Consider the following 11,149-nt stretch of genomic DNA (forward strand, 5'->3'; position numbering starts at 1 on the left):
TTGTGTTCTTATTTCTGGTATTCCCAAAAGCCTGGCCCTTTCCCCACAACTGCTACCCACCCCTCTGCCCCATCTTGCCACTATCTACTCTCACTATCCATTTTTTTCTAGTTATTCTAAACATTCACAATAGAAATGCATTTTATCTTATGGAAAAATATATGTCACTAGAACATGACCTCTTGTGTGAGTATCCTTTCCAAATCCCCACTTTGTATGGGCATCTGTGACTGACCAGTCCGAAGTGTGCATCTCTAAATCTCCCTGGCCAACCACCTATCTTGAAAATCTCTTATTCCAACTGGGAAAAATATTTGCTAACATGCCTATGATAACCTCCTCATGGAGGGCTTTTTCTTGGTCCCTTTCCTAGTATGGCCTTGGCGATGGTGGAACATCCTCCTGGCTCAGGGCTCCGTTCTCCCCTCCCTCCCCTTTCTTCCCAACCTCCTTAACTTCATGCCAACTTCTGCTTTATCCAAAAGCTCAGATTTCTTTATTTCCTCTCACAAAAGACTTTAATGGCCCAATCAGTAAGAAACTTGACTCTACTTTAAACATGAGCCCAAATCTTCAACATCAAAAAAACTGGCTTTACTTCCCCAATGTAAGGCAATTTTAATCCTCAGAAACACAATTACTTGATCCACTGCCCGGGATGAACAGGGCATATTTGTGTTCCATCCTGGGGAAGGTCACTTTGTATCTTAGAATGCGCCAAGAAATTAAGAATGGGTTGAGATTTCAACCTCAAAACATGTTCATTCATATCCTGAATTATATGTCATCAGCTCACCTTTATAGGTGAGTATCCAGATAGGTGGTAAGAGGGTGAGTGGGCAGGAGGAGGGAAGGTCCTGGGTCAGGGGAAGGAGAGTACGTGGATAGGAAGTGGGACGCTGGAGACTAGGAGGTGGGAGTGTGGGTGGTACTCTGCAAGCTTGGGCTTGCCTAGAGCTGGGAAGATATTTGAGCACTCTAAACCTCTTAGAATTCTCTTGTCCATTATATCTTATAACCCAACCACTTGAATTCCTTTCTTCTTTCTTTTCTTCCATGTGCTTGCAATCTTTGCTTGGTACACAGATTCCTCATAAGAGTTCTATGATTCCAGAGAGAAGGAGGTGATTCTAAGTAGAAATAAACAGCGCCAAGTTTTTGTAAATTCGTAATTCTTATTTTGACACTAAGCAAGGCATTTTTCAAGGTTTTGAAATTCTAGCCTCATCATAGCAGAAGACATTTTATGCAGAGAAGATTGCCAATAATGGAAATGAGACTCAGAAAAAATAATTGCTGTGTTTTTGAATACTATTGAGTTAAGTTGAAATTTTGAATAAACAGATAACTGGATTTATTATTCTGTAATAGAGGAATCATGGTACTAGACAGAGTATAAAGGCATAATCTTGTGGTTCTCATTCCAGAGATAACAGTGGCAGTATTGTTGACTAACGTAAATGGAATTATGTTCATTTAAAAAGTATCTACGAAAAAACTGTCAATTAGAAAGTCATCGTTGAACACTCACTGAATGCATCTCCTTTGTCTCCTGGAGAATTTCATTTTTATCAACTTCAAGGAAGAAAGTAAGGTTGGTGTTCACCATCCACCACCCACCCACACATGCAAGGCACCCGATTTCGAAACACCTGGAACCACCCATAAGGCCTGGTTTTAAGTTCAGGGAGTTTTTTTTTTTTTTAATTCTAGAATTTTTGCATATATTTGCATGTTGACTTTTAAACATATGGAATCATATATACAAAAATAAGTTTGATAGCGTCCTGCTATTTTGGTGGCCAAACTCAATTCAAAGAATTGTCACATGTAAAGGATTCTAAATTGATTAGATTCTGGAGTATAGGAGAAAAAAAATACAGTGACACATAAATGTAAGGAAAGAAAAGATGACATTTAAAAGTCTTCCTCAATTCACAAATGGAGCGATATAAAAAGAAATTTATACCATGAACAGTCTAATTAAATCCACTTTAAAAATATTCCTTTGTTAATATTGCCTGGAATCCTGTATCCAATTCAATAACAAAGGGGTGCTTTTTTCTCACTCTTCACCCTGGGAACTCTGGGAGATTTCCTTAAGCTTATTGTCAAGCTGCAGAAGCACCGGAAGAGTCAGATGTAGAGAGCCGTGGAATCATGACATCCTAATGTCATTGAGAGACATTTTTATGTGAGTGCTGTCACTTTGTGGGAAAGAAAGTGAATGCAAAGCAGTTAATTTCGAAAAGGTTAACAAGAGGGTAGGACCTCCTTGTTAGCTTTCAGTTTCCTGTGAAAGAAAAATGTCTTCTGTTTTAGTCTCTTACCAAATGCCCATTACTGACCTCCCTTGTTTCCAGAATTCACATAACATCTGTTGCTGTATTTTCAGAATAGGTTTCTTTCCCTTCTTCCAATTATGAAAGCAAAACATAACTGTAAAATCAAGTTCAAATGTTCAAAGAGGGTGAAAATGTTCCAAAATCACATAGACAAATGATAACCTCTTTATTTTCCAGATCCTTTTGTTTGCATATATAACTTATTACACATATGTTATGATTTGCTTTCAAAAGCCAAATTGTTTTAGACGTACTACATGCAACTTGCTTTTTTTTTTCACTTAACAACATATTGTGAACATTTTCCATGCCAGTTTATGCATCTTCATCTTGTTTTGAATGTCTGCTTAATATTCTGTTTTTTTTACTACATCACAATTTAATTAACTAGTACCATACTGATAGACTTTTAAGTTGTTTCCAATTATTCATTACTATAGATATTTCTGCAGTGATCATACTTATGTAAATTATCTTTGTGCCTGTAGGTGGACATTGCAGTGGGGAAGGGAGATTAGACTTTTCCAAGAAATGAAGTTGTCATGAGAAATATATATAATGGAATATTATTCAGCCATAAAAAAGAATGAAATCTTGCCATTTGTGACAACATGGATGGGCCTAGAGGGAATTATGCTAAGTGAAATAAGTCAGAGAAAGAAAAATACTGTATGATTTCACTCATATGTGGAATATAAAGAACAAAGCAAACCAACCAACAGAACAGAACAGAAACAGGCTCACAGATACAGAGAACAAACTAGTGATTGCCAGATGGGAGTGGGGGTATGGATTGGGCATAACAGGTGAAGAGGATTAAGAGGTACAAACTTCCAGTTAAAATATATGTCATGGGGATGTAGTGTGCAGCACAGGGACTATAGTCAGTAATGTTGGAATAACTTTGTATGGTGACAGATATCTACTAGGCTTATCATGGTGATCAACTCATAATGTACATAAATGTTGAATCACTATGGGATTTTACTATGTGAAACTAATGTAATATATATCAACTGTACTTCAATACAAAAAGAAAAAGAGAAAATAATCTTTGTGACATGTGAAAATAATATGAAATTCAAATACCAGTGTCCAAAAACAAACTTTTATTGGAATTCAAAAAAAAAAAAGCATTTATCCTGCTATAAGGATACAGACAGTCTCTGATGAACTCTGAATTACAGATACTCAAACACAATGTTATAAGGTTATAGAAATGAAAAAGATAGATTCTCCATTAGGGGAATCTCCAGAACCTGTGAATATGTTACTTTACATGGTAAAAACGACTTTGTAAATGTGATTAAGGATCTTGAGATGAGGTTTCTTGGAGGATTCAGGTGGACCCAATAAAATCACAGAATTCTTATAAGAGGAGGGACAGAGAGGAGGCAGAGTTATGGCAGAAGCAGAGAGAGATTTTAAATATGCGACCCTGCTAGCTTTGAAGACGAAGAGGGGCCACAAGCCAAGGAGTGTGGGTAGCCTCTAGAAGCTGGGAAAGCCAAGGAAACCTCCTCTAGAACCTGCAAAAGGAACATAGACCTGCCAATAGTTTGATGGTAGCCCAGTGAAAGCCATTGCAGACTTCTGACTTCCAGGATTATAAAGGTATAAATCTGTGTTGTTTTAAGCCATTAAGTTTGTGGTAATTTGTTACAACGGCATTAGAATACAGAGGAGTAGAGACGGTTTAATGGAAGGTAATGTTTCGGCTGAACTTTGATGCATAGGTAGGATTCTAATAGGCAGAAATGAGAAATGGAATTCCCAGCAAGAGAACAGCATGGGCAAAGGTACAGAGGTGAGAAAGTACAAGGTGTATCCAATAGATATTAAAAAGCACGGGAGCCATTAGGGAAGGAGAGCCTGGGAGACACACAGAAAACAATACCTGAACTCACATGCTCCATGTGCAGGGAGTACTTGGATGACCTCAGAGAAGAGGTGGAGGGGATCCCTCTCGAGCAACGCCTGGGAAAAAGAATTTGCATCTGGCGGCTCAGCTAGCATTAGGTGAAGGGTGCAGGAGGGGTGCTCTGGTGGAGGGCAATGGGATAGCAAGAGGCAAGAATCCAGCACTGACAAGAACGGGCAGGGTAAGGAGCTGCTGGGGAGAAAGGATGTGGGGAGGTTCGGGGCGGGCTAAGGGATGCCTCTAATACTGAGTGAGGATTGTGACCTTCTGTAGGGAAACACTGAAAGAATTTGAGGACACCAGTAATATGAGTTGCTTTTTGTATGCCTTTGTTCCCTGCAGAATGAGCATGCAAAGCCACATCATGCCCTTTAGCTGCTCCAGGGGCTGGCTGGTAAGGGAAATGGACAATTCTTGAGGCAGGGAGACAAGAGTAGCTTCGGGCTTTTTGGCTGCACAACTCACGTTCTCAGACCTCTTATTTTGTCTGGCATGCAGAGAGTTGATTTTATCGATTGGAGGCTAGGGTGGCACTGTGGGATAGATGGGATGGTGCAGAAGCCCTTGCGAGCCACATGCTATAACAGCATGAACCCTGAGCTAGAAATCAAGGGACCTGAGTTATGGGCTCAGCTTCACAGCAATGAGCTAGCTACACGAACTTGGGCAAATGACCGTATGTCTCAGAGACTCAGTTTCCTCACCCTTGAAATAAAGGCCTGAGCTGGGCTGTTTGGCAGTGGTAGGGGATTCAGTGCAGCTATGCTGATGACCCCTGAAGCATTTCCACTTTGACTCTCTGTCCAGAAACCCTGGGTTTCTGGGCTGGTGAAGGTGCTTTTAACATGCAGCATTGGACAACCCAAGTCTTTCCTCAGCCACTTGTCACTCAGTGACCGTGTCTTGGGCTCTTTATTTGCAAATAGCAGGTCACTGAGCAAATCTCCCTTCCTATTTGGCCAATAGCACAAGGCAGGAGTTCAGAGCCAGCCCTGACTGATCCCACTGCCAAGTTGCCAGATGGAAGGGAGAGGGCACTGTTGGGTGGATGGTCTTCTCAAAGATGTGAATCCTTGCTGAAGACTGAGGGAAGGAGAGCAGAATAGGAGACCACAGAAGGAGGGGGACACAGCAAAGTAAGCTTTGATCATCCATGTAAAAGTACAGCAAAGTCATAAGCAAATAGCATAAGATAAGCAACCAGCCAAATTTCTAATGTATCGTAAGAAAAAGAAAAATTGCTTCAAAAAAATTGCAGAGGGTTCCCCCTGGAAATCTGCATTTATGACCAGCATGACTCTCCAGATTTCAAGGGAGTTGACCATACAAGTCATCCATCGGGCAAAAATTCTTGAATTAGCCACAGGCTAAGTGCTCTTCTAGCTGTAGCCGTAACTAACACTGGAAATCAAGATTTCAAGGGGAACCCAGGGTCACCATTTTCAGAATTCAGTTTGTGTATTTTCTTGGAAACGTTGGATGCCAGGCCTCTTCCTGAGACTAGATATGGGGCAGAGGATTCGGTAATACAGAATTAATTCAAGTTCAGACACTGTTAGGGGAGTGACCTGATATAGGAAAATCCTTCTGACAGTGAAATATACAGGAAACACTGCCTTTCTGCCCTGGAAAGTGTTGATGGTTTTGTTGCATTGGAGTTTTCCTGGCAGATTTAACTGAACAATTTCTTGTGGTCTCATCTAGCTTTATGATTTAGTGAATCAAATTCATCTCCTTAGATGGCATCTTCAATCAAGGAAACTGAAGGAGAACCTCGGGCAATGCCAGGTAAGTTACAGCGTAAGAGCAAGAAAAAGAGCAAAATGATATCACTCAATAGAAATAAGTTCATTTTTAATGCATGGTTGTTATCGTATCAGTGAATTGAAGAAATAAGCCTGTGCCAACCAAACTTATTACTATGAAGCCATTAATTGTTAATTGCTAAAAGACAGATTGCTTCTGACCTGAAAATCCGGAACTTGCTTTCTGCCACCATTAAGAATAACTGCATGGGCATCCTTGATGCTTATGTCAAGAATATTTGTTCTAGAAAACAAAATTCAGAGAACCCTGAGGGACTTTGAAGTAGACGGTGAAGCAAGTAGCATGTCAACATCCTGGATACCTTGTGTAATTTTCTCGGCCACCATTAACTCGAAGAATGAAGCACAGGAAACCTGCCAGAGAAACGTTCAGCAATGTTGGAGTGCTTTGCCTTGAGTGTGTTTGAATGAAGTGCTGGATGCCCCAGAGGCAGTGGGGAAGTCGAGTGCTGAAAGCAGGTCTGTGTGCAGCAAACCTGTCACGTCTCAGCCAACGCTCTTCCTGCTGGGCCGAGAGACCGGAGGCTTCCTTCATTTCCTGATTTTTCCCCTGCAGTCCTTCCCACCACACCGTTCCACTCACCCCTAATGGAGACCTCTTTATTAAAATCTTCGAGAAAGCATCGAGGAGACAGCCTAGGGTTTTCAGAAAGACGATCCGTTAAAAACAATGCCATGTTTTGCAGACAAAAGAGAGGATCAGAATGAAGAGAAGAAAGGCTGTCACCCTGATGTTGATGGCCACCTGTCTCTCCTTCTTTTATTTTTCTAGACTTTAGGGCCTAGATGTTATTGCCTTTTGACATCTGTATTAACCCCTGAATTGTGTCCCTCCCAAATTCATATGTTGAAGCGCTAGCCCCCAGGACCTCAGAACATGACGGTATTTGGAGATGAGGTCTTTAAAGAGGTGATTGTGAGGTTGTTAGGGTGTCCTTATAGGAGTTACAGGACTGGTGTCCTTATAAAAGAGGGAGAGACACCAGGGATGTGTGTGCCCGAGAAAGGGCCTCGTGAGGACACAGCGGGGAAGTGGCCGTCTGCAAGCCAAGGAGAGAGGCCTCAGAAGAAACCAGTCCTGCTGACACTTTGATTTCAGACTTCTAGCCTCCAGACTGTTAGAAAATGCATTTTGTTTAAGTCATGCAGTCTGTAGTATATTGTTATGGTGGCCCTAGCAAACGAGGACAACCCCAATGTCGGCAAACTCTCCAGCTTTTTGGGTAATTTTTCCTTTTAATTCAAACAATGACAGTAGAAAAACAAACACAATGATAGTCTGGAATCCTATCCCATGCCATGTGGAAATCTGGTCTTCTCACATTCTTCTCTACCCTCCCACCACCCCTAGTAAACTTTTGAAAATTTGCTTAGGGATGATTTTATGTTCCATTAAACAACTTGTTCTCCCCTGCACCCCTCAGCTGGCTTTCTTCCTCTGACTGATATTCCTTGTCTACTAGTCATTCATCTTTTGCCATCTCATAACTTGCTTCCTCCTAAAGTACTGACGTTGGACCCTCGCATATGGACATGGATAATTCCTCCAACTACCAGAGAGTCTGCAGCAATGTTTAACATAGGCTTAGTGAAGTATTAGGTGTAAGAGAAGGGAATAATAACGCAGAAAGAGGAAATTTAAAACTGGCTTCTAGATAGGATGTCTCCTGGAATCTCCTCCTAGGGGCTTCCGCAGGCTGCCTTGGTCCTGAGCTCCCTATACCCTGCCACGAAGGGATCCCCTGAACTCTGTGCATGGGACTGAGCTTGTTCTCCTCTAGCCAGCATTGAGGGCTCCAACCTCAGCTCAATCCCAAGAAAAGAGAACAGTCCCCCTTTATGAAGGTGGGATCAAGGCATGACTTAGTTTCTCCCTGGATCTATGGTTGAGGAAGAAAATCCCACCTTCCAGAGGACATTCCTACACCCACTCCCAGGGGATGGGTGTGCAGCAAGGCAATCCCATGATTCTGTGCTCAAGTCTGGCACACAGTTGTGTAACTAAAGGGAATAGTTACACAGGAGACAGTTTATGAGAGTCATTAATTAAAAAGTAATTAAAAAAAATCACAAGATGTCTGTGATGTGTAAGAGATTCCATTTCTGCATTTAGTAGAGAGCAAAAGAATCATGCCTCAGATTATTGCTTTCCCAAAGGGTTTCCTTATGGTGGCTGATAGTTGTGAACAAATAAGAAAAAACCTTTCCCCATGAAAGAAGAATATTTAGGGATAAGGAGAGACATCACTCAAAAGTATATGCTTTTCTCATATTCTTCTTTCCCAACTGTAATCTTGTAACACCTCTACCATAATGATGACAACCATGAAATAGACTTCCTGAGCTAGACTGGTAATTGCACTTGACTGTAAAAATAACAATAGCAGCAACAATAAGAGTAATAATAATACAGACACCATCTATTTGGGTCTTAAAATGTGAGAGGCGTTGCCTTATTGCTTTTCAAACATTATCTTTATTGATCTTCATCACAACTTATTCTGAAGTAGGCAATATTACCCTTGTTTTCTAGATGGAGAAACTGGGTTTAGAAAGTAAAACAAGTTACCCATTAATCTCAGCTCTCAGAAAGATTTTTTTTTTTTTAACCTTTACTCTCTTTACTTAGTTCTTCCTAAGCTGATTCCAGGGTTATCCTTTTGTCTAAGAGAACATGATGTTGCCACAAGGTATGTGCTTTCTAATTACCTGACTACATGAGAGCCTGTCACCTAGGCCCTTCCCCGAAAGACTATTTAAGGAGGAGTCAGGCTTTAGCAGTTACTGTATTTTCATTTGTGGTTAGAAAAGAGTGGGTTTTCCTCTCCTCCACAAATATTTGGCCACCAAGTGCCAAGAGTATCACTTATGAGCCATCTGGAAGAGCTGTTGGTCCTTAATTGTTTCCAGATGACATTTCAAGTGGATCATGTGGTGGAATTCGATTCCTACTCTCAGAGTACCAAGGATAAGCTTAGCACCTCAAAGCATGCTACTTGAAGCATTTTACAGAGAGCATGTGCAAACAGCACATGTATAGAGAACTTGTCCCTAAAGAGGAGGCTTTAGGTGACAATGCTAATATAAAATCCTTGAAGCGGGGATAGCCTCTTGTTCAACTTGGGCCCCTCATGGCTCAGTGGCTACAGTGGCCTTTCTAGCCTCTCACTGAATCTTGGTCCAAATGAATTAAATTACCAATCTAAAAGAAGCTGACCTTAAAACCATTTTATGTTTCCAAAATCAATTCAGGATACTAGGTTTTCCCAGAAAAAACAAACTGTCATGTATGATCCTGGCTAAGCAGAATGCCAGTATCCAATTAAGTAAGTAGACACAGCAGCCATCTTGTAACCAAGAGGTGATAATGTCTTCTTATTAAGGACAATAGAGGAACCTTGCCTCTAATTGTATTTTGAGTTGCAGCATTAGTTAAAAGTCTTGTTAGATAAGGTGGGGGGGGGGGAAGATAAATCCTACATATTTAAGCTAGTGGAGATTTGGTTTTTTGATATGAGCAGCTAACTTCTCTCCTAGTTCATGTAATGCTGCAGGGCCTCGGTACTGTTCTTTGGTACAATGTCAGGACTTGACACAAATCTGTTCCAAACATCAAGAAGCAGCCTGAGGACCTGGAAATGTGTATAGGAGCCACTGGCACAGTGAGTGACTTAAGACTTAATAGTTCTCTGAGAATAAATACAGAGTGAAGTTTTGCCCTTTCCAGGTGTGACTACAAAGCCAATGGACCCTAAGAAACTATGCTCATTCAACAAACCCACAGGAGTCTTCACTTCATCATGAGACACGGGAGCTTGGGATCCAGGCTTCAGCTGCCTACACTCAGCTGATTTCTCTACGTTTGCAGTTGTGGAGAGGTCTGAAAGGGAAGAGTATGATGGGAAAGAGAATGGACTCCATCTTTTCAGAGACATTTGGCTTCTGTATAGTTCCCCTTGATGATGGGGTAAAAGGCTCCATGTCCTGTGCAGAAGAGGGATAGAGTTCCCCTGCGGGAGAAAGTAAGTGCACAAACTTGGGGTGGGCTCTGTTCCTGTTCTTTTGAAATCCGAGGAGCAGGCAGGACAGTTTCTAGATCCCAGGGCTGAGCTGGAGTCCTTAGCAAGCCTGCAGTAGCAAGTGAAAAATCAGCTGTGTGAAATATTGATAAAAGCTGTATCAGAAAAGTTTCTTTCTTTCTTTCTTTCTTTTTTTTTTTTTTTTTGCAGTACGGGGGCCTCTCACTGTTGTGGCCTTTCCCGTTGCGGAGCACAGGCTCCGGACGTGCAGGCTCAGCGGCCATGGCTCACGGGCCCAGCCGCTCCGCGGCATGTGGGATCTTCCCGGACCGGGGCACAAACCCGTGTCCCCTGCATCAGCAGGCAGACTCTCAACCACTGCGCCACCAGGGAAGCCCCAGAAAAGTTTCTTGATGGAATTCATAACGCAAACGAGTCAGACGGTTGAACATGTGAAGAGCAGTAGTCCCTGTAAGTCTATTATGAGAAAGTCAGACAATTTATTTTAGGTAAATGGCTTTTTGGCAGACCCTACTCTACTGGGGTCTGGTGACTTGGGTAATATCGTTTAAAATTCATTTTTATTTCTATTTTTGTCACTCATTTATTTATTCAACAAATATTTATTCACTGCTAGTGTGTGTCAAACACTGTTAGGGAAACAGACTCTGTTTCTGCCTTCAGGGGGGTGAATGAGCTGGTAGGGCAGATTAGATGAAAGCAAAGACAAAAGAAGCCAACAGACTGACAATAGCTGTGATGAAAATACAATGGAGGATGGAAAGTAGCTTGAGTTTTTAGAGCAGCGGTTCCTAAGCTTGTTGGCATTATTAGAGTCACCTGAGGATCTTTTAAAACTCCCAAAGGCCAGGCTGTACCTCAGACCAGCCATAATCTCTGGGATGAGACATAGGCACCAGTATATTTTGAAGATCTCTGTGTGATTCTAATATGCAGACAAGTTTGGCCACCACTGATATAGAGGAGGGGGGTGGCCCTCTTCTTCTAAAAAAAATTAGGGGTATTCGGAGCTGAGTC

The 11,149-nt window shown here is 41.7% G+C and overlaps 1 long non-coding RNA gene across 1 annotated transcript; it reads left to right on the forward strand.

The window, feature by feature from the left end:
* Nucleotides 1–1,433: 1,433 nt before the first annotated feature.
* On the forward strand, nt 1,434–10,471 carry LOC137220772 (uncharacterized). Its single transcript, XR_010941790.1, has 5 exons — nt 1,434–1,594; nt 5,971–6,054; nt 9,345–9,379; nt 9,877–10,114; nt 10,322–10,471. It is a non-coding gene; the product is annotated as an uncharacterized lncRNA (long non-coding RNA).
* Nucleotides 10,472–11,149: the final 678 nt, after the last annotated feature.

This window comes from Pseudorca crassidens, chromosome 3 (genome assembly GCF_039906515.1).
Source record: "Pseudorca crassidens isolate mPseCra1 chromosome 3, mPseCra1.hap1, whole genome shotgun sequence".
Taxonomy (NCBI): domain Eukaryota; kingdom Metazoa; phylum Chordata; class Mammalia; order Artiodactyla; family Delphinidae; genus Pseudorca; species Pseudorca crassidens.